This window comes from Herpailurus yagouaroundi, unplaced genomic scaffold (genome assembly GCF_014898765.1).
Source record: "Herpailurus yagouaroundi ecotype Mexico unplaced genomic scaffold, PumYag 185, whole genome shotgun sequence".
Classification (NCBI taxonomy): Eukaryota; Metazoa; Chordata; class Mammalia; order Carnivora; family Felidae; genus Herpailurus; species Herpailurus yagouaroundi.
Window position 1 is genome coordinate 25,789,574 of NW_024412416.1, and position 22,704 is coordinate 25,812,277.

Sequence of the window (22,704 nt, forward strand, 5' to 3'; positions counted from 1 at the left end):
TGTCAGTCACAAGTCCAGGTTGTCACCAGTGCTTCTGACTGATCCAATACAAAGCTGAGGTTCCCATGCTCCCCTATTTTGGTTCAACTAATTTTCTATAGTGGCTTGCAGAATACTTATGTTTATCGGTTTATTAAAGGATATGATAAAGAACACAGAAGAATAGTCAGATGAAAAGATACACAGGATGAGGTCTGGGAGGTTGTGTGTGTGTGTGTGGGGGGGGAGTCCCAAGTGCAGGAGTTTTGTCCCTGTGGAGTTGTGGTGCATCACCCTCCCCAAGCACTGATGTGTTCCCTTACCTGGAGGCACACTGAACCCCGTATTTTTGGAATTTTTATGGAGGCTTCATCATGTAGGCATGATCAATTATTAATTTCATTTCCAGTCCCTCTCCCTTCTCTAGAGAAGTGGGGTGGGGGAGCTTAAATTCCAAGCTTCTAACTATGTTTTGGCCTTTCTGGTGACAAGCTCTCATCCAGGAGCCACCCAGGATCCCACCCAGAGTCCCCTCATTAAAACAAAATATGCTGTTAGTGTTCTTATCACTTAGGAAATTACAAGGGTTTTAGGAGTTCTTGGTCCATAACCTGGGGCAGAGACATATATATATATATTTCTATATATACCTCACACTAGCATTCTTAGATTGTATCTTGAGGCAGATCTATTTTTGCCCCATTTTTCAGAAAGTCATAGAATCTCTCAGTCTGAAAATTTATATTCTTCAAATCCTAAAAGAGGTCTTTAAATATATCTGGATAATATATCCTCATTGTATTCATTTCTTCTATTTTTGGAGTTGCTTTAATTTGACTGTTAGACTTTCTAGAATGACTTTAATATCCTTATATACCTTTTTCTTTTACTTTCCATTAGAAGTCTTTGACTTTAATTTTTGAGAGATTTTCTCCACTTTATATTTCAATCCATCCATTTACTTTTTAATATTTGCAACACATTTTTAATTTCTAAGAGGATTATTTTTCCCTCTGAATGTCCTGCTCCTCTTTTATTTATTTATAGCACTCTGTTCTTTTATTTATAGCACTCTTGTTTTCACAAGTATATTTTTTCTTACTCCTCTGAAGGTATTGTTGCTAGCTCATTTTTAGAAGTTTTCATCTCTGTGCTATGCATAATCTCTATTTTCTCAAAGTTGCTTTTTCTGTTTTTTTTTTTAATGTTTTTTATTTTATTTTTGAGAGAGAGCAGGGGACGGCAGAGAGAGAGGAAGACTGAATTGGAAGCAGACTCCAGACGCTGAGCGTGTCTGCACAGAGCCCAACATGGGGCTTCAACCCATGAACCATGAGATCATGACCTGAACGGAAGTCAGATGCTTAACCAACTGAGCCACCCAGGTGCTCCATCTTTGTTTTGATCTCTTTCATGTGAGAGAATTTCCGCAGATACAGGATGATCCTTGACTGTCTACCTGTATTTGAGACAGGGCAATAAAAAGCTAGGTAGAAATTCTCTTTGAATTAGAGCTTTTGACTGTAAGTTTCATTTTGTGGTAATGTGACTAGGGCATTATATAAAGAAGTCCCAAATCAGCAGTATCTTTAGCTTTTGTCCCCCTACCTCCTTTTGGAACTTGTCATCTTCCCCAGAGAAGAAACTTCTAATGCCCTCCAAAGCCTATTGCTTATGTTTTACCTATTGAGATGGGGAAGAGGTCTGGAGGTTTTCTTGAGTCTCTCTGCTGCATTTTAATGAACATTTCTTGGATCGTATAAGTCAATTATCACTCTTTTAATACCTTTAGACTTTCCAATTTTTATTGCTTATTTCTCTTCTTTTATTCCTTTGGATTTATGAGTTTATTCCTTTAAAACTCATTCCTTCCTTCTTTTTAAAATTTTTTTAATGTTTATTTCTGAGAGAGAGAGAGAGAGAGACAGAGACAGAGCATGAGCAGGACAGGGGCAGAGAGAGAGGAAAACCTGGAGTCCAAAGCAGGCTCCAGGCTCTGAGCTGTCAACACAGAGCCCTACATGGGGCTCAAACTCATGAGCCCTGAGATCATGACCTGAGCCACCCAGGAGCCCCTCTTTCTTTTTAATAGAGCTTCAAGAAGGATCAAATTCTATGAATTAATTATCCACTTTTTTCCACTTAATCATTCATAGCTAAGTTCTATAGCTTACACTATGTACTTCACCTTATATACAGACACATGAATAATTTTAATTCAACTTAATAAATGTTATAATAAAGGAAAGAAATGTACTGATTGCATAGAGGGTAAGACTGAACTTAATTAGAAAAGTTCATAAAGGTTTGTAATATTTATTTATTTAGTTATTTACTTAACATTTGGCCTAGAACTTAAAACATAAAAATCAGATTTGCTATTCATTAAAGGAAGTGAAGGAAATCTTGACACCATGACTTTAAATTGGGAAGGTACATTTCTGGGTTGTTTCACAGACTTCAGATTTATATCCTCAAAACAATTCTCTTAATTGGGATAATATCTCATATTGTAGATAAGAAAAGTGGGACCCAGGAGATTTATTTTTAAAAGAATAAAATTATCTAACAGGAAATGATAGGCTTGAATGTAAATATAGTTTCCTATTTCTCCAAAGCTATGCTTTGGGTATAGAAATATAACAAGAATGAAATAAGAATCTTTATCAGAAACAAAAATGGCACTGCTATTAACTGATAAAATAATCACCCCTCAGAGTTTTCAGGAGTGATTGTCTAATTTACATTATACCCTGGTGCATTTTCTCCCCTTATCTCACTGATAAATATCCCACTCTGTTGGATTTTTTTTATTTGTTTGTTTGTTTTACTTCTTTCCTACACTTGTACTTATTTTGTGTACAGAGAAAGGGCATTTTTTTTCTTCTTCTGGGGATTGTGGAAGGAAGCTAAATCAAATCACTTAACTTCTATTTTGAGACTCATGGATTAATTTCTTCACACCCTTTCTGTCCCAAGTTTCAATGACCTCCAGATGTATCTCCCCTGTGTGTTAGCAGAGGCAGAACTATAAGACAGGTTTCACGTGTTCAGCATTTATGGATTTATGGATGCTCAAACATCATTTCTACCTGCTCCATCTCCCACCTTCCCTTCCCTTTTGGGGCTTGTCATCCTTGCTTCAAGACTGAGCACGAGTAAACTCTCCTTATATGAAACCTTTCTTTCAGGTGGTTTGGACACAAGTGGCACGAAGTGTATCTCTTGATTTTCTGTAAAGTATTGCAACAATACCATTTGATCAACCCTTTGCTCATTTATTCCCTTATTTGATCTTTTATGAGACACTGAATACAAACTTTGCATAGGGAACTAATTAACTGTAGGGAAACAGAAATGACAAGACCTAAAATTTATTGAGTGCTTATTTTTCACTAGATCCATTCTAAATCTATATACTGTATCAGTTCTCACGATTTCAAACTTCTATGAATTTCCATTTATTATTATTATCATTATTCCATTTTACAGATGAGAATTTTGGGGTACAGATTTAAGTAAGTTTCCTCCAATCCAGTACACAGTACTAAGTAGAGCCTATATTTGAACAAGTGTAGTCTGGCCAGGAAAAAAGCTTCCACTCAACCCCTTGCAGGTCAAGATCAGCTTGTTCTGCAGGGATGCATTTAGCACTTACTACCTGGAAGTTTCAGTTAACATTTTAAACTTATTTGTGTGTTCATGGACATTTTATAAGCATTGAAAGAGTAGAGACCCTTCAGGCAAGCAGAATAACAAAGTAGGCACTTAGAATTTACAGAGGAGTTTAGCCAATGCCCTTAGGGTTAGAAATCTCTTAGGCACCTCAATCGGCAACAACTCATAGGCTAATCCTAAATGGACCCAAAACAATGTAGTCAGGTTTCCCAGTGCCATATGGTAGAAGAAAGAACACTGGACTAGACTTGGAAGACTTTGTCTTAATTCTGGCTCTTTCTCTTTTTCTAGTATGAAATTGGGGAATTGAAAGCCAGTCACTCTTTCTACACCTTGGATTTTACATCTGGAAAACAGTGAACCTAATACCTGATGCCTTACCTCGTACTGTTTGAGTACAAAATTATACAGTGTATGGAAGAGGTATACAAACTTTAGAGCACTAAAAAAGACAATCATTCATTGGGTCAGTGTGAAAAAGGTAAGCAGTTGAGCTGTAAAAGTAATCATACATTAAGTCTTGTTTCTTTTTCTCCATTGAAAAGATTTTCATCTGTCTTCTAGGAGATCATACTTGCCCAGTTTTCTTCCTACTTTACTGGCTGTACCTTTTCAGACTTTTCTGATAATTCTTCTTCTTCATTCTGACCCTTTCAAACTGGAGATTTCCAAGCTCAGTCCATGGACCTCTTCTCTCTCACTCTTGACATGATCTCTTCCATTGTTCTGGTATTAAATGCCATACATATGCTAATGAATCTGAATTATACCTTCAGCTCAGTCCTCTCTCTTGAGCTACAGATCCAATACCCAGGGTGATGATTAAAAAAAAAAAAATTGGGGCGCCTGGGTGGCTCAGTCGGTTAAGCGTCCGACTTTGGCTCAGGTCATGATCTCACGGTTCGTGGGTTCAAGCCCTGCATCGGGCTCTGTGCTGACAGCTCAGAGACCGGAGCCTGTTTCAGATTCTGTGTCTCCCTCTCTCTATGCCCCTCCGCAACTCATGTTCTGTCTCCCTCTGTCTCAAAAATAAATAAACATTAAAAAATTTTTTTAAAAAATTAAGGGCACCTAGGTGGCTCAGTCAGTTAAGCGTCCCACTCTTGATTTTGGTTCAGGTCACAATCTCATGGTTTGTAAGATTAAGCCCTGCATCTGGCTCTGCACCAATAGTGTGGAGCCTGCTTGGGATTCTCCCTCTCTCCCTCTCTTTCTGCCCCTCCCCTGCTCTCTCTCTCTCTCTCTCAAAATAAATAAATAAATAAAAACATTTTTTAAAAAGATCATGTTGACCATACTCAAAACCTTCCAATGCCTCTTGATTCCATTCAGAGTAAAAGCTAAAGTCCTTACGGTGACTGACAAGGTCCTACCTGTCTTAGCCCCTTATAGATCTCCAAAATCTCCTGTTTGTCTTTACCTGGCTCCCTGGGTTCCAGCCATTTGAGCCTCCTTAATGTTCCTTAAACACAGTGAGCACTCTTGTTTACAGAGCCTTTGTGCAGCTTGGGCACCCATCCTGCTGATGATCATATGGACAAATCCCTTGACTTCCTCAAGTCCTTGCTCAATATCTCCTTCCAATGAGACCCAACCTGGACCAAACTATTTTTTTTTTTTGACCAGCCTATTTAAAGATGCTTGTCCCCATGTTCTGAGAACCCTGAACACATTACACTGCCTACATTTTTCCTTAGCCCTTGTCTACTAATATACTCTATTTGCTATTACTGTCTGCCTATTCTATGCTAAAATATAACCTTCATGAAGGTATAAATGGTTTTCATTTGTTTTATTCAGTGATGTTTCACAAGTACCCAGAATACTGTCTGGCATATGATGGACACTTAACTGACATCCACTGAATGAATGAGTGAATTGATGAATGAGTTCCAAGACATAAAACAAACTGTTAAAATGTATCAGAAAGAACATCATTTAGAAATCTTGGCATAAAGGGAGGGTAGGATTGGATCTATAAAGATACTGTCACACACATGGACAGGTCAACTTGTTGGTTCCCAAACTTCCCTACTCCATGTAGCTCCTGATACTGCATACCGAAGAGCCTATCTCTCACTCACCCTCAGTAGGAAAACAGAAGAATTTTTGGAGAAGAAGCTTAAAAAAAATCATAATTTTCTATTATCTTTTAAAGATTTATTTTTAGTTCTACTTGGATAATAAGGAAAGAATTTTTGCGCTCTTCAACATATTTGAACATTTGAACATATTATTTTCTTATAAATAATTGACATCCCTTTAACCAGTGATGACAAAATCTTATTCCACAGTTGAGAGAGAAATAGCCCCCAAATCTAAATGCTTTTTTAACATTTGTACCTAATCTAATCTAAATTGTAATGAAGTAATCAAGCAATACATATAAATAGCTATTATCAGATGCCTTCCTATTTATTTCCATAAAAGGAAGAGCTTAAGTTACTTAGAAGGCTCAATATTCTGAATACTGGGGTCACCCTAATGAAGGAAAGGAGCACACAATTGGAGGCTGAAAATGACAGTGGTAAATGTGTAAATTTAGACAAAAATCATAGCCATGCTTGGTTATCTTTGACAGACAGAGTTTTTACAGACTTTGCCTAGGAACAGAGAACAGGTGGCACTGAATCAGAGATGTGCCCTGTGTCAGTCCTTCAAGGGTGCTCCAGGCCTTCAAGCACAGCAGGATGAGGATCCTGCTATAGACTGAATGCTTGTGTCCAAGCAAAATTTTTTATGATAAATCCTAACCCTCAGTGTGATGGTATTTGGAAGTGAGGTCTTTGAGCACTGGTGGGTCATGAAAGAGAAACCAACATAAAGGAGATTTGTGACCTTATAAAGGAGATTCCAGAAAGCTAGCTGGCTTCTTCCAACATGTGAGGTCATAATGAAAAGATGGCGGTCTATGAACCAGGAAGCAGGCTCTCAGCAGACGCTGAGTCTTCCAGTGCCTTGATTTTAGAATTCCTTGACTCCAGAACTGTGAGATATTAATGTGTACTATTTATAAGCCATTAAGTTTATGATTTTCTGTTGTAACAGCCTGAATGGATTAAGATAGACCCATGGGTGTTGCTGCCACCACCTTTAGGCATGCTACCTCTGTTTCCCTCTACTATCTACTATGTCTTTTAAAAAAATAGATCATTTTTTATATTTAGAGGAATAATTAACCAAGTATTATTGTTCTTAAAATAAAAATTAATTAATTCTTTGATCAAATGATAAGAGTTTGGTAAACTGCTTCAGCTCAGCCTGACTATAGCACCAGAAGGAACAGCTTGTATAAATACAGTTCTCTGCTGAGTGGAGTGAATTTCCTACTTAATTTTCAACCCTTTCTATTGGCTATTTTTCCAGAAATAATTCCATTTTGTGCCTATTTTGACGACTTATGATGATACCTACTTATAAAAATACTCACCACTCATAATTCTTCATATCATCTGTGCCCAAGTACACATATGGGCACATGAAACAGACTGAATCTAAGGGTCTGAGAAGAAAGTGGGCTTACAGAAAAATTGCTTTACAAAATCTCTTCCTTGGTTTAATAATGTATTTATTTAGGTGCCAGCCAAAATTGCAAAGATCATGACATATTCTTATTGATATTTTATGGGTTAACACATTGGTCATTTACTTTAAGAATACATCATAGAAGTCTTCTCCCCTCAGTTCAGATCCTAAATTAGACACAAACTTGACTGTAACAAGTCACAGAGGGAAGGGATATCAAGAAATACATACTATTTTCCCCCAAATTTCCTCATGACATTGAATATAAATGTCTTTCTCATTTACACTGCTGGGGTTAATATTGTTGGTCACATGTCTTACAGTAATTTCAAGTCCATAGAAAAACAAAACAAAACAAAACAAAACAAAACAAAACAAAACAAAAACTTTGCCTAAAATTTCATATGTTAGAAAATTGCATATTTTTTGTTAATTGTCAATTCACTGGACTATTAAATCCACTTTAGTCTGTATTTTGTGGAGTGATCTAAAGAAACTGTGAAATTATCTCATGTTGTTAACAGGAGGGGCAGCTTAAACTATAAACAACTTGTTAGCACAGGTTTTAAACCTTTAAATATTCTGTTGGTATGAATCATGTTTCAAAGCCGGTCTTCCATATTATTTCTAAATGCACAAAAACAGAATCAATTGGTTCCTGGAGCCAGCTTCATAAACTCAGCCCTCAGTATTTTCTTCCCTTAGTTTATCAATTTCTTCAGGCTGGGTGACAAGAATATCCCCATCCCCTGTTCTTGTCCAAAAGGAAATGGAGTACTACAGATGCATTCCAAGGTATTTGGAAACCTCATTCTAACATAAGGATCATTCCTCCTATTGGAGAGAACACTGCGGAACCACAGATGGTTCAGGAACAAGCAACTGGGCCAAGTTTTAACATTTTAGTGTTGCCACATTGGGTTTTGTTTCCTACTAATAATGCAGCCAAGTATCTTGAAGCTCTTGCCCCTAACAGGAGGCTGCTTCTCAGTGGTCCTTACTCAGGGATTAGGATCCTATTTTTTTCCTTCATTAGATGGATATTAAGTCAATGCACTGCCTATATTTGGCCCAAACATGTCATTCCTTATTTTTAAGTTGGACAACATATAGCTCCAGGAAACATAAATAATTGAAAAGCACTTTATATTTTATCAGTTTCTCACAACACTTTTATGAAGTGGGGTAGTGTTACTGAGATATCATTGCAAATGCAATGATGGGTGATATGTTTCCTTTTCACATAATGAACTGCAAAATAAGGTCACCAAGGGAAAATCTGGAATCCATTAGAATTTTTCTTTTAAAACTAATCTCTATCATTTACAAGGAAATAATAAATCACCTTAAATTGAATGTAGCCTGCATTTATGTCTATAGAGTAGTAAGTGCAGAAGAGGGTTGGTCCCCCAGTGACCCAGGAGAGGGAAGGTCAAATCTGCCTGTACCCATATTGTAAGAAGCTGAAAGAAATCCTGTAATCTTATGGGATTCTAGCTCATACTTTCTAAGGTATGTATTTTTTTTACATCATGAATTGCAAAGGGAGATCTGTGGAAAGTCTCAGATCCTAGTCAGGTGAGCCACAGCAGTAGAGGCCATGACTCACTGGCTAAGGTGATGTTTATTTGCTTTGTGCTGTGCCACTTTCTCAGCTCCTCTGGGTCCTTTTCTTCCAAATTGAAAGCAGTCCCTAAAAATGAGAAATAAAGTAATAGGAAAGGTCATTTCTTTAAGGACTAGGTTACTAAAAGAGCCTGCATTTCTGTTCCTGGCATTTTCCTCTTGCCTAGCCCTAGCCTACTGCCATTGGTGTGCCACTTTGTTTATTGGAGTGGACAAAATGCATCTTCCTTTACAGTTGAGCTGTTGAATGCCAGCTATGTTGTGTGCTAAGGCTCTGTCCAGCCTCATTTGTCTAATATTGGAGCTGCTAAATCTGTATGAAGCATGAAGCAGAAAGTGCACATTCAAATAAGAATTCCCTGAGTGCACACTCTGATGGTCCAGCATGGCAGGTTCCCAGGGGAGAAGAGAGAAGCACAAGGATGGGCTCTGACTTCCCCTTTAACCCCCTTCTCCTGAGTCAGAATGACTCAGTGGGATAGTGAAGAAGTACAAAGAAGTAATCTGAATTACTTCTGAACTTGTGCCAGCATGTCTATACAATCCTTTAATCAACACCAGTTTCCTAGTCATTTAAGTAGCTTCATTTATTGCTTCACTCTAGAAGTACATCTGGGAACTTTCCAAACATACAGACTCTAAGCATTCTAAAAGCTAAGTCAAGATAACTCCCAGTAAGTAGCTCTTCAGTCGTGGGTTTATGTGATGGTGAACTTTGTCTTTTCTTTGGTGACAAGTTTACTAAGAACAGACCACTACAACTCCTCTGGTTCTATCTTTGTGGTTCAGATAGAGAGGCATTAAAATAACCCAAGATATGTCACAGCCTTTCTGTATAAAATATCTTTAGATGGCATGTCCTCAGTTGTAAATCTATTTCTTGCAAAAGGAACTCCTAGGTTGGAAATTTTCCCATACCTTTACATTAAGGCTTTCTTTGAAATATTAGAAATTATCTCCAATTCTAACCCTGTCTATTTTATTTAAAAAAAATTTTTTTTTTCAACGTTTATTTATTTTTGGGAAAGAGAGAGACAGAGCATGAACGGGGGAGGGGCAGAGAGAGAGGGAGACACAGAATCGGAAACAGGCTCCAGGCTCTGATCTGTCAGCCCAGAGCCTGACGCGGGGCTCGAACTCACGGACCGCGAGATCGTGACCTGGCTGAAGTCGGACGCTTAACCGACTGCGCCACCTAGGCGCCCCACCCTGTCTATTTTATTGACAGAGACATGGAAAAGTGAGGGATATGGAGAAAAAATAATTGCATGATAAATTCCCAGTCTTCTAGAAAAAGCATAATGAAATGTGTTGCTATTAGATAAATTAATAGATTATTATAATATTTTTTTCTAAGGAGGTTGGTAATACCTGAATCTTGTTCCAGATAAACCACTTGTATCTTCCTGATCTCCAGTAAAAGTGAATATACAGAATATAATCAGCAGAGCAAGGCAAATAACATGTGAGTCTTTGACCCCAATTGAGGCAGGCTCTTGAGGACATCATTGTACCCTAGTGTTGGTGGGCTCAAGAGGTTATTATCGACCTGATCCCACAGCTGATCTTTATGATGAGTTATTTGGTCCAAAGTCACAGGCCCTGGGAGCTGTTTGCCAGGTGGTGTGTATGACATTATTGACACTACAGGCAAAACAAAACAAACAAACAAAAAAACAGAACAAAAAAAAAACTCGGTGAAGAGGAATACTATACCGATACCTTATAATCTTGATGTGTTTCATTCACTGGGGCTGGTTCAGTAATAGCTTAAATTCTTCGGATTGTACAGGTGGTGAAGACAGAATGTAGCCTGTCAAAAAGCAGATTTATTGACTGTGGATGCAGAAAATGCAGGGTTTTAGTTGATGGGTAACTGAAAGCAGGAGCTCCATACCTCTTGACTGGATCATCTCCTTCTGCATTTTCCTTGAAAGTGAGGCATGGTGCTTACACATTTATGTTAACTTCCTTACAAGTCACTGCCAAAGAGGAAAGGATGTACATGTTTCCTGGCTTCCGTTTAGAAATCCTAGGGGCACTTTTAATAGGGCCAACTTGAGTCCTTCCAGCAATTATCGTGGCCAGGGAGATGAAAGACAGTGATGGATCTGTCAGATTTTGATACTGTAATTTCCAAGGGTTAAGTTCAGCTGTCAGTGTACATATGGACTTAGGGATTAGATGCTGTACTGAGAGCAATTGCTGATGTTGGTCTGGCACCTTCACCTCTGTTTACAGCCATTGTCCAGGATGTAATGAATTAGATCACTATTTTTTGCCTTGGGTGAATTAAGTGTAGTGAGAGAGGAATGGAGGACTCAAAATAAAGCTTTTCTTTTTCCTTCCTTCCTTCCTTCCTTCCTTCCTTCCTTCCTTCCTTCCTTCCTTCTTTCCTTCCTTCTTTCCTTTTTTTTTTCTTTAATAGGGAAAATTCACATATTTCTAATTCTCTTTGGCAGAGATTTTAAGAGCATATTTGAGGTGTGAAGAGTTTGGAAATAAGGCAGCATTGAGGTTCCCTTGTACTTCTCTGCCTTACTGGTTCTGATAGTGCGTCCTGAGGTTTCACTAGTATGCTTTTATCAGTACACGATGCTACATGTACTTTTATTTTCCCCAGTGACCATAATTGCAATTTGGTATTTACAAACAAAATTGCTTCACAGAGCTAGAACAAACAATCCTAAAATTTGTTTGGAACTGCAAAAGATCCTGAATAGCTAAAGCAATTCTGAAAAAGAAAAACAAAACTGGAAGCATCATGATTCCAGATTCCAAGCTATATTACAATACTGTAGTCATCAAGACAGTATGGTACTGGCACAAAAATAGATACATAGATCAATGGAACAGAATAGAAAACCCAGAAATGGACCCACAACAATATGGTCAACTTATCTTCAATAAAAAAGGAAAGAATATCTAATGGAAAAAAGGTAGTCTCTTCAATAAGTGATGCTGAGAACACTAGACAATGAATGCAGAAGAATGAAACACATCAAAGAAGGCAAAGGGAACAAAAGCAAACATGAACTATTGGGGCTTCATCAAGAAAAAAACCGTCTGCACAGCAAAGAAAACAATCCACAAAACTAAAAGGCAACCTACAGAATGTGAGAAGATATTTGCAAATGATATATCTCATAAAAAGTTAGTATCCAAAATTTATAAAGAACTTACCAAACTCAACACCCAAAAAACAAATAATCCAGTGAATAAATGGTTAGAAAACATGAATAGACACATTTCCAAAGGAGACATCCAGATGGCTAACAGACACATGAAAAGAAGCTCAACATCACTCGTCGTCAGGGAAATACAAATCAAAACCACAATTAAGTGCCTCTTCACACTGTCAGAATGGCTAAAATTAACAATACAAGAAACAACAGGTGTTGGTGAGGATGTAGAGAAAGGGGAACCCTCTTGTGCTGTTGGTGGGAATGCAAACTGGTGAAGCCACTTTGGAAAACATGTGGTGGAGGTTCCTCCAAAAGTTAAAAATAAAACTACCCTATGATCCCACAATTGCAGTACTAGGTATTTACCCAAAGGATGCAAAAATAATGATTCTAAGGGTTAAATGCTCCTCAGTGTTTATAGCACCGTTATCAACAAGAGCCAAACTATGGACACAACCCAAATGTCCATCGACTGATGAATGGACAAAAAAGATGTGGTATGTATGTACAATGGAATATTACTCATCCATCCAAAAGAAAGAAATCTTGCCACTTGCAATGACATGGATGGAGCTAGAATGTATTATGCTAAGCAAAATATGTCAATCAGAGAAAGAAAATACCACATGATTTCACTAATAGGTGGAATTTAAGAAACAGATGAATATATGGGAAGGAAGAGAAAAAGAGAAGAGAGGGAAACAAACCACAAGGGACTTTTAACCATAGAGAACAAACTGAGGGTTGATGGAGGGAGGTGGGTGGGAAATGGACTAGATGGGTGATGGGTACTAAGGAGGGTACCTGTAATGAACACTCGGTGGTGTATGTAATTGATAAATCACTGAATTCTACTCCTGAAACCAATACTGCTGTATAAGTTAACTAAAATTCAATTTAAAAAAAGAATTCTTTGATACTAATTTTTTTTTTAATGAAAACAAAAGTTTTTATTTGATTACCTCTTGGTATGAACCACAAGCAACAAAGCTGAGGGCTCTTTTTGTTTCTGCTTTTTTTTTCTTTTTCACTCTCTACTCAGACTGAATTAAAAATTTAGTTTTAGTTAAGAACTGTTAAAACTAGAAGGCTCAGAAATGTCACAGGTCACACTTAAGTGATAGTGACGGCACTAGAATCAGGATCTTCTGGCTCTCAATTCAGTATCATGTACAGCTTTGCTGTATCATCAAGCCTTGTGACTTATCCATGCAAAGTTTAGTATTATAATTAAAAAAGAAACAAAATAAAGTCTATATACTAAATATTTAATGATTTGTATGATAGTTTCAGTGTGTGGCAAATGGACACAATGAATAAGCGGTTTATATAGATTCTTATTATTCATAATATCGCTATGTACCCAAACCAAACATTTCTAATCTCATATTAGCTTCCTATTGCTGCTGTAACAAATTGCCACACAAATAGTGGCTTAAAAGAAGATGAATCTATTAATTCTGGAGGTCAGAAGCCCTAAAATGAAGGTATTGTTGGGCCTGCCTTCCTTCTGGAGGCTCTAGGAAAGAATACGTTCTTTGTCTTTTCCAGGGTCTAAAGGTTACTCACATTCCTAGGTTTATGGTCCCAAATCACTCCAGCTCATGTTTTGATCACATCTCCTCCTCTGATCTGGACTCCCCCACTTCTTTCTGTAATTTATAAGGACTTTTGTGATTAGATTGGGCTCCCTAGATAATCCAGAATAATTATCCCAAGATCCTTAACCATAGCTATAAAATTCCTTTCCATGTAAGTTAAAATAGTCATGGATTCCAGGCATTAGTACTTAGACATCTTTGGGGACTGTTATTTTGCATACCACAAGGATCATTCAGGAATAAACAGAGAAATCTGAAAAAAGAAGCTCCAATGTCCCTCAGAATTTCTGGGTGTGTAACCCATATTTTAACAGGAAGGTTCCATGCAGAACACCCAGGTAGTGATAACCCTCCCCTTTCCTGACTCACTCAAGCCAATTAGTCTATTAGGTGGGGTTTTCAGTGGGGGTTTTCAAGAGAGACAAGGATGTGTGGAAAGGGAGTTCTTTTAAGTGTGCAGACAAGCTGAAGATCTGCTGCCTGGGGCTCTGTATAAACTAAGGAGAATGAGAACACATTCCTCATGAGGGACAGGAGGACAGAAATATTGGGAGAATGATGGACTTGCTGTGAGGTTATTATCTCAAAGATAAAGGAAGACTTTGCTATTGCTTCCTTTTCATTATTGAGCACTTTTTTTCTCTTTTTTTATGTCTCATTATTTTATTATTATGGCAGAACATTTATTATCAGATGGCCACGGTTAAAATAGGCTATGTTCCTCAGGTTGTTCACGCAAGCAGAAATATATACCCCTACTACTGGCCAGGTGGGCTGGGAGAACTGCTAAGGATACCCAGAGGGTTATCCTGCAGCTGAAGCAGGGGGCAGGCTCTGCACCCCTCACATTTCTTATGCGTCCCTGATTGGTATACAATAAAAACACAATGACAGGAATAAAATCTCTCTCTTTAGGGAGGGCAAATGTCTTTAATGGTTACTCACATTAAATAAGCATTTGTAAGTAGGACTGTTTGTCCAAAATATTGCTGAATAACTCCAGGTGTATCAATTCATTTCTCCAGTGGAATCAGAAAGCAGGTAGCAATCTGTCCCCAAATGGATAGCAAGTCAGGGAGTTCCTTAGAGACTGGATCAAGAGTCTTTCCCGTGGTGAGGGGCGCATAGGTGGCTCAGTTGGTTAAGCGTCTGACTCTGGGTTTCGGCTGAGATCATGATCTCATGGTTTGTGAGATTGATTCCCATGTTGGGCTCTTCACTGACAGCACTGAGCTTGCTTAGGATTCTCTCTCTCTTTCTGCCCCCTTCTCTAAATAAATAAATAAATAAATAAATATTGAAAAAAAATATTAAAAGCAAAAGAGTCTTTCCCATGGTGAACAGGAAGTCAAGTAAATGAAGTGAAACATGAATATTCTCTTAAGAGATGAACAAACGGGCTCTCTGGGTCCTAGGGCATTATGACAGGTGTCTATGTAAGAGGTTCAAAGTCAGACTGTATCTCTTAAATAATAAAGACCTGCAGATTATCAGATCAAGACTCCAGTATGTATTTGAGCCCTGTAAGAAACTAGTCATATCCTGAATCCACACTCAGCTAAGCAGCCTCCAACTTCACCTCCCTTGAGATTGTTCCTGAAGTAGTCCTGTGCACATGAGGGCTTTGACTTTATTGGACATCATGAAATCAGCTTTCTTGAAAGCCTGGGTAAAGTCCTAGGTTTGGGATGCTATTCTGGGAGAGTGAGGGTATCATTTGGTCAGTGCTGCTGTGTGCTCACCTCTGAGCAATGCATATTTGTTTCCTGTCTTTACATATATTTTAAAAGAATCTCCATTTTTATCCATACATCCAGAAAGACTTGTATGGAACATAGGACAGGGTGATGCCACCTAACTGACAACCTGCTTCTCATTAATGCATTGTGTGTCAGAGTTCCAGGGTATTCCAGAGGCTGAACTGGATGCCTCAGGGTCTTGCAGCAGAGTAATGAAGCAGCTGCAGAGCCAGTACCTGTATTTCAGATAGACTATTGTAACCTGATGGTTTCTCCACTTGTCATGCTGAACATCACCCTCAGATCCATCCATCCACACACCACTTTATTGTGTTGCTCACTGTAGAGGAAAGCCCAGTGTAGAAGCTTGCCGACAAGCCTGATTGCTGCTGCCTTGGCCCTGTGGGAAGTTTGCCTTGGTGGCTTTTCATGGCCCTTTAGAAACCACTTTGCCATTAATCCTTCCCTCTCTTATCTCATACGCTCATGTTACATTCTGGCAGTTCAAAATCCCCACCTTTTCTGATCCAGGTTTGTGTTTCAACTGCAAAATGTCCACAGCCTCATCCAGTCCTGTGTCCTCAACAAACTATAGTACCTGGGGCCTGATCAAGGTAGGTCATTTCTGAAAATGAGCTGAAACTTACTAAGTTGGTGTTTTAATTTCCTGAAAAAGATACTGGCTGAGTTGAAGAAGCATCCTGTAAAATTCAAAGATTTGACATTTCAACAACGTGGCACAGTTTGTCTCCCATACCTTTTTAGGGAAAGCAGACCAGGTGCATGGTGTAGGTAGAGGGGAGAGAGTGACTGTCTGGGTGAGTGGACTCTGGGAATGGTGCAGAAGCACATTTCCCTCACTTAGTTGTGTTCAGCAAATGAGCAGGTGCAAAGTTATTTTTAATTGAGTTCTACCCCAGGGGCCTACAGTGAACTGAAGCTGTCTGTTGTGACCAGCTTTCTGCACATTCAGAGCTACTCATGGACCCCACAAGGAAACTTTTCAGTTCATCAACTGTGTCATCTATAAAGATAGAAAGCATTATAGAAAAAAAATACTAATCACTCTAAAACAGTCCTCAAAAGAGCACAGAGATAAAACCCAATATTTCTGGTTGACAACTGGCTAATGCAATAATTGCACTCTGCAATAGAACTTTCCATGGTGATGGAATGTTCTATTTCTGCTCTGTTATTGAGCACTTGAATTATGGTTTGTGTGATTAGGAAACTAAATTTTGTATTTAATTTAATTTTAATTTAAGTAGCCAGATGTGGCTGGTGGCTATTATACTGTAGAGTGCCAGGGTAGTGTGGTTTGGATTATGCCAATAAAATCTATGCTAATAGCTACAGAATTGAATGTAATTACTTAAGAATAATCCTCTTGCTAATCTGCTGTATATTTGGGATGTCCTATTATTTCTAATAAAAAAATGAGTGTAATAGGACTTGATACGTTTTACCACTTTAATAAAATGCTTTTCATGTTGTGCTTATATTTGGATAAGTAAAGAAGATTATAGCTGTAAACTATATTTTAAGCTAGTGTAACTTCCAACGGAGATAAATTAACTCTTTTTCCATACATGAGGTTAATGAAACACTATTATGCCTTTTACACTTATTTGAGGAGATTTTGATTGCTAAAATAAAGAGAAAGAAAAGGATTTTAAAAATGTTGTGTTTGTATATCATTTCAAAAATAGAGACTCTAGGAGGAGAAAAAATTATCAATTACAATTACTTCTAGTAGCATGGAAGTTAAGAATACCAGTCCATACACCACTGAAAGTGTTTTATTCTATCAGGCTGTTGCTGAAATTTGTATTTCCCTAGCAACAAAGCAGTAGATAGGTTTTTCCTTCCAAGGTAATTAGGCATGTACTGACACACAACCACATTTTATGCTATTCTACACAGTGAAATAACAACAACTAACATTTATTTAGTACTTGCTAAGAGTCAGGCACTATTCTTTGCAATTTACATGTATTAACTCTTTTTAACCTTATTACTGTTATTATTCACATTTTATGGTTGTATAAAGAGAGAAGTGGGGTATGTTTCCCAAGGTTACAAAGTAGTAAACAAAGAGGTCTCTAATTTTGTGATTTTATTCACAGGTTAACATAGATATTTAGTTTCTACGACTTGATTATAATTGTACTAAGCCATGACGATGTAAAACTGAAGAAAACATTTTTTTCCATACTCCTGGTCTATTCACAGATATAGTTAAGTAAACCAAAAGATAAAATATATTGTAAAAGAAGTGGTTAACAATGTTACCTTTTTGCAGTTACATCCCCTACTCCCATGCACCTTTGTTTTTTCCTTTTGTTGCAATCTGGTTCCTTCCGCTTATAGATCTGTCTGTGGGGACTGTTGACTAGTAAAGTCTGGGGCAGATACATACTTGAACAGAGCTATTCACATGTGGCCTAAAATCAGAAGGATCATCATCACCTGAAAACTGGCTAGAAAATTCAAGTTCCCAGACCCCCTCCCAGTGATATTCAAATAGATGATGAAGGCGAGGTGCCTTTTGGGTCTGGCTTCTTTCACTTAGCAAAATGCATTTAAAGTTCATCCTTTTTTAAAATGTTTATTTATTTATTTTGACAGAGAGAAAAAGATAGACCGTGAACCAGGAGGGGCAGAGAGAGAGAGGGAGACAGAGAATCCCAAGGAGGCTCTGCAGCTGTCAGCACAGAGCGCCGCAATGTGGGGCTCAAACTCGTGAACCATGAGATCATGACCTGAGCCAAAACCAAGAGTCTGACGCTTAACTGATTGAGCCACCCAGGCACCCCAAGATTCATCCATATTCTTAAGTGCATCAGTAGCCCATTACTATTAATTGCTGAGCATTATTACATTTTATGACTATTTTGCAGTTTGTTTATCCATTACAAGTGAAAGGGTATCTTGCCTATTTATAGTTCCAGCTATTATGAAAAAAAGCTGCCATAAACATTTGCATACAGGATTTTGGTGAGCAAAGTCTTTCAATTCACTTGGATAAACACCCAGGAGTGGGATTGCTTGATTTTTTAATAAGTGTATGGTTTTATTTTATAACAAGCTGTTTTCCAAATTGACAGTCTCATTTTGCATTTCCACCAGTGATGAATGAGATTTCCTGGTGTCCTGCATCATTGCAAATATTTGGTATTGTCCTTGTTTGTTTTGCCCTTCTAATAGGTATTTAGTGGTATGTCATTATGGTCTTAATTTTTCGTTTCCCTAATGACAAATATTGTCAACATGGTCAAATAAGCTTCTTGTCACATACTTATTTGCCAACTTTATATTTTATTTGGTGAAGTATTTACTCAGATATTTTGCCCAATTTTCAAAATTGTATGCTTTAGCTTTTTATTGTTGAATTTTAAGAGTTCTTTGTATATTCTAGATGCAAGTCCTTTGTCATATATGAGGCTTTTAAAATATTTACTTTTAGTTTGTAGATTGTCTTGCCATTATTTTAATGATACATTTCCCAGAGCTATGACATAATTTTGACAGAGTTCAGTTTTTCAGTTTTTTCTTTTATGGATTATGCTTTTGTTATTGTATCAAATTTCTTCTATGTTTTCTTTTGGAAGTTTTATAATTTAAGTGTTATGTTTAGGTCTATGACCCACTTGTATAAAGTGCAATGTATCTGTCACTTTATTTTTTGTATGTGAATGTCTGGTTTCCCAGCACCATTTATTGAGAAGACAGTCCTTTGTCCATTGAGTTGCTTTAGCATCTCTGTCAAAAATTACTTAATTAGCATTGGGCTAATAACAGCGTATGAAGCCTGCTTGGGATTCTCTCTCTCCCTCTCTCTATCCCTCCTCCACTCATGCTATCTCTCTCTCTCAAAAGTAAATAAATAAAACCTTAAAAAATCACTTCAATACATTTGGACTCTGTCTTCTGTTCCATTGATTCACATATGTCCTTCTTTATAAACCTGGATTGTCTGAATCTTTGTACTTAGTTATTGTTCAGATTATTTGGGCCGCTCTAATTTCTTTGAGTTTTCATATGAATTTTAGAATTAGCTTGTCAATATCTAATACAGTTTACTGAGATTTTGTTTAAGGCTGTGATACATTTATAGATTGTGTGGTGAAGAATTAACATCTTTAAAAAAATATTTATTTATTTATTTTGAGAGAGAATGTGATCAGGGGTGGGTCAGAGAGAGAGGAAGAGAGAGAGGATCCCAACCAAGCTCCATGCTGTCAGTGCAGACTCTGATGCAGGGCTTGAACCCACAAGCCTGAGATCATGACCTGAGTCAGTCGCTTAACTGACTGAGCCAAACAGGGGCCTCATGCATAATTAATGTCTTAAAAAAATGGACTATTGTAATCCATAAACATGATATGCCTCTTCATTTAGAACTAAAAAAAAAACAAAACCACAAACAAAAACCTTTATTTTCTTTTATCAGTGTTTTGCAGTTTTCAGCATACAGATCCTGCACTTTTTCTGTTTGATTTGTACCTGTGTGTTTTTTTCTGTATGTGTGCTTATGTGCATGCAGTGGAAATGACTACTAGAAATGCCTGTTTTTTTTATTTTATTTTTTTATTTTTTTATCATTTCAAGTCCCGATTGTCATTGCTGCCACAGATTTACTTAGGAATACAGACAACTTTTGTATTTTGATCATGTATAAAGATGAACTTGCTAAACTATTAGTTATAAACTGATTTTGTAGATTCTTTTGAATTTTCTATGTCATGTTGCCTGGGAATTGAGATTTTTTTTTTTCTTCCTCTTCTCATCCCACTCCCCTGATTCATTGGTTGTGACTATCAGGACAAGGTTGTTCCTGATGCTGAAGAGTGGGTGGAGATATTGCCTCCTTTACCATTAAGCATGATTATGCTGTAGGGTTTCTTCTGTGAATACTATTTATCAGGTTAAGAAGATTTGGTTTAATTACATTTGCTTAGAGTTTTCATCAATAAATGGATATTGAATTTCAATGCTTTTTCTGTAACAATTGAGAAGATCATATGGTTTTTCCAGTTAGTCTGTTAATCTAGTGAATTATATTGATTGATTTTCAGATATTGAGCCAGTCTTGCATTCTGGCATGAGCCCTACGTGGCAGTGATATATTATCCTTTTTATATATTCTGTATTCAATTTCCTAATAACACTTTATTGAAGATTTTTACATCTATGATCATGTGGGATTTTGGTCTTTTGTTTTTCTTCTTGTTATTTTTGTGTCCAGTTTTGGGATTAGGGTAATATTAGCCTTATAAAATAGGTTGGGAGGTGTTTTCTATATTCTAGAAAAGATTATGTAGAATATATATTGTCTCTTTCTTGAATGCTTGGAAGAATTTGTTAGTGAACTCATATGGACCTGAAGTTTTCGTTTTTTTTTTTTTTTCCTTTAGGAAGAGAAGCACATATTTAACTGAAAATTCAATTAGAAAATAGATATAGAACTATTCATATTATTTTTTTAGTAAGTTTTGATAAATTTTTGTCTTTGAAGAAGTAGTACATTTTGTCTTATTTATTGAATTTAGGGCCATAGAATTTATTAAGTTTATTGAACTTAAGGCCTGTTTATCCTGTTAATATCTATGAAGTCAGTATATATGTCCAGTTTTTCATTTCTAATATTGAAAGTGTGTTTTTCTCTCTTTTTCCCCATCAGACTGGCTAGAGTTTTATCAATTTTTAAAATTTTTTTAAAGAAGCAGCTTTTAGTTTCATTGCTTTTCTACATTTATGTTTTCACTTTTACTGATTTCTGCTCACATATTTTTATAATTTGTTTCATTCTGCAAGCTTTTGGATTAATTTTTTTTTTGCCCAGTAGTTTCTTAAGGTATGTATTTAGATAATTGATTTGAGAACTTTCTTAATTTCTATCATGTTAATTTAATACTATAAATTTCCATCTAAGTAGTGCTTAAAGGATACCCCACAAATTTTGACATGTTGTGTTTTCATTTTTCTTTATTTAAAAGAATATTCCCTTAAGACTTCATCTTTTTTCTTGAGTTATTTTAAATATTTGAAAGTTTTTAAGATACTTTCGCTGATTTCTAGCTTAATTTTATTATGATATGATACTTTATATAATTTCTATTCTTTTAATTTTTGTTTTGTATCCCAAAATATGGTCCATCTTGGTGAAATGAATTGTGTACATTTGAGAAGAGTGTTTTCTGCCATTGGCATGTGGAATAATATATACTAGGTTAATGGTATTTGTATAACCACCTGGAAGAGTCAACCCTCCAGTTCTCTTGTCCACCCATTCTTAAGGAGATTACTCCTGCCTCTAGGGGTTTACAAGTCTTGCTTATGCCAACAACTCTGGTGGAGTGTGTGGGTTTTCCTGGTCTCCTAGTGTTCTGCTTGGCCTCTTACCAGAAGAGCTTTCTTTCTTCCTCACCCAGCAAAGTTTAACCTTTTCCACTGAGAAACGTAGCTTCCTATCATGATCCTGTGTACATAGTATTTACATTTTAGTCATTTAGTCATTCAACAAATATTTATTGACTACTGTATGCCAGGTCATGAATATGGTGATGAGAAAAAGAGAAGGAAAAACTGGCCTCAAAGAATGTTTGTGTTTTGTGGTTCAATTTCATCATCCTAAGCTTCAAAGGTAGTCAGATGAAATATCCACAATTGGCCCATCTTCCTGCTCCATTTCCCAGAGTTATGATGACAGTGATTAGAGGAATCTGGTTGTTATTTTCAAGCACTCTTTATTGTTATATGCAAATAATCTTGTTTTAGGGAATGACTGGGGGATGAAGGTTTTTGACTACTGTCTCTATGTTGAGCTCTGTGAGATAGCTGGTTCAGAACCACTTCTTTGTTTGATACAGTCTTGTGGTACCTCTGAACCAAAGTTCTGCTGGCCACCAGAGTCAGGAGCTTAAGAGGTGTAGGCTGCCAAAACTAGGCACCAGACATGCTCACAAGCTCTCTTTGAGGAGGCTTCAGTGATCTGGAGCTGAGCAGAGGGAAAACACAAAAATGATACATGTTAGCCTCATCAGTCTCTGGAAAGAATTGCAACAGACCCCTTAATATGTATTAAATTAGAACAGTGAATCCTCTCAACATCACTCATCATCAGGGAAATACAAATCAAAACCACAATGAGATACCACCTCACACCTGTCAGAATGGCTAACATTAACAACTCAGGCAACAACAGATGTTGGTGAGGATGCGGAGAAAGAGGATCTCTTATTGCGGAGAAAGAGGATCTCTTTTGTATTGTTGGTGGGAATGCAAGCTGGTGCAGCCACTCTGGAAAACAGTGTGGAGGTTCCTCAAAAAACTAAAAATAGAACTACCCTACGACCCAGCAATTGCACA

At 37.2% G+C, this 22,704-nt stretch overlaps 1 long non-coding RNA gene across 2 annotated transcripts in view; it reads left to right on the forward strand.

The window, feature by feature from the left end:
• The first annotated feature begins 6,565 nt into the window (after positions 1-6,565).
• Positions 6,566-22,704, forward strand: part of LOC121042544 (uncharacterized) — a 36,849-nt gene continuing 20,710 nt past the window's right edge. For both annotated transcript variants that reach the window (XR_005796283.1, XR_005796285.1), the window contains exon 1: positions 6,566-6,645. This is a non-coding gene — a long non-coding RNA (uncharacterized LOC121042544). The remainder of the gene's footprint in view (positions 6,646-22,704) is intronic.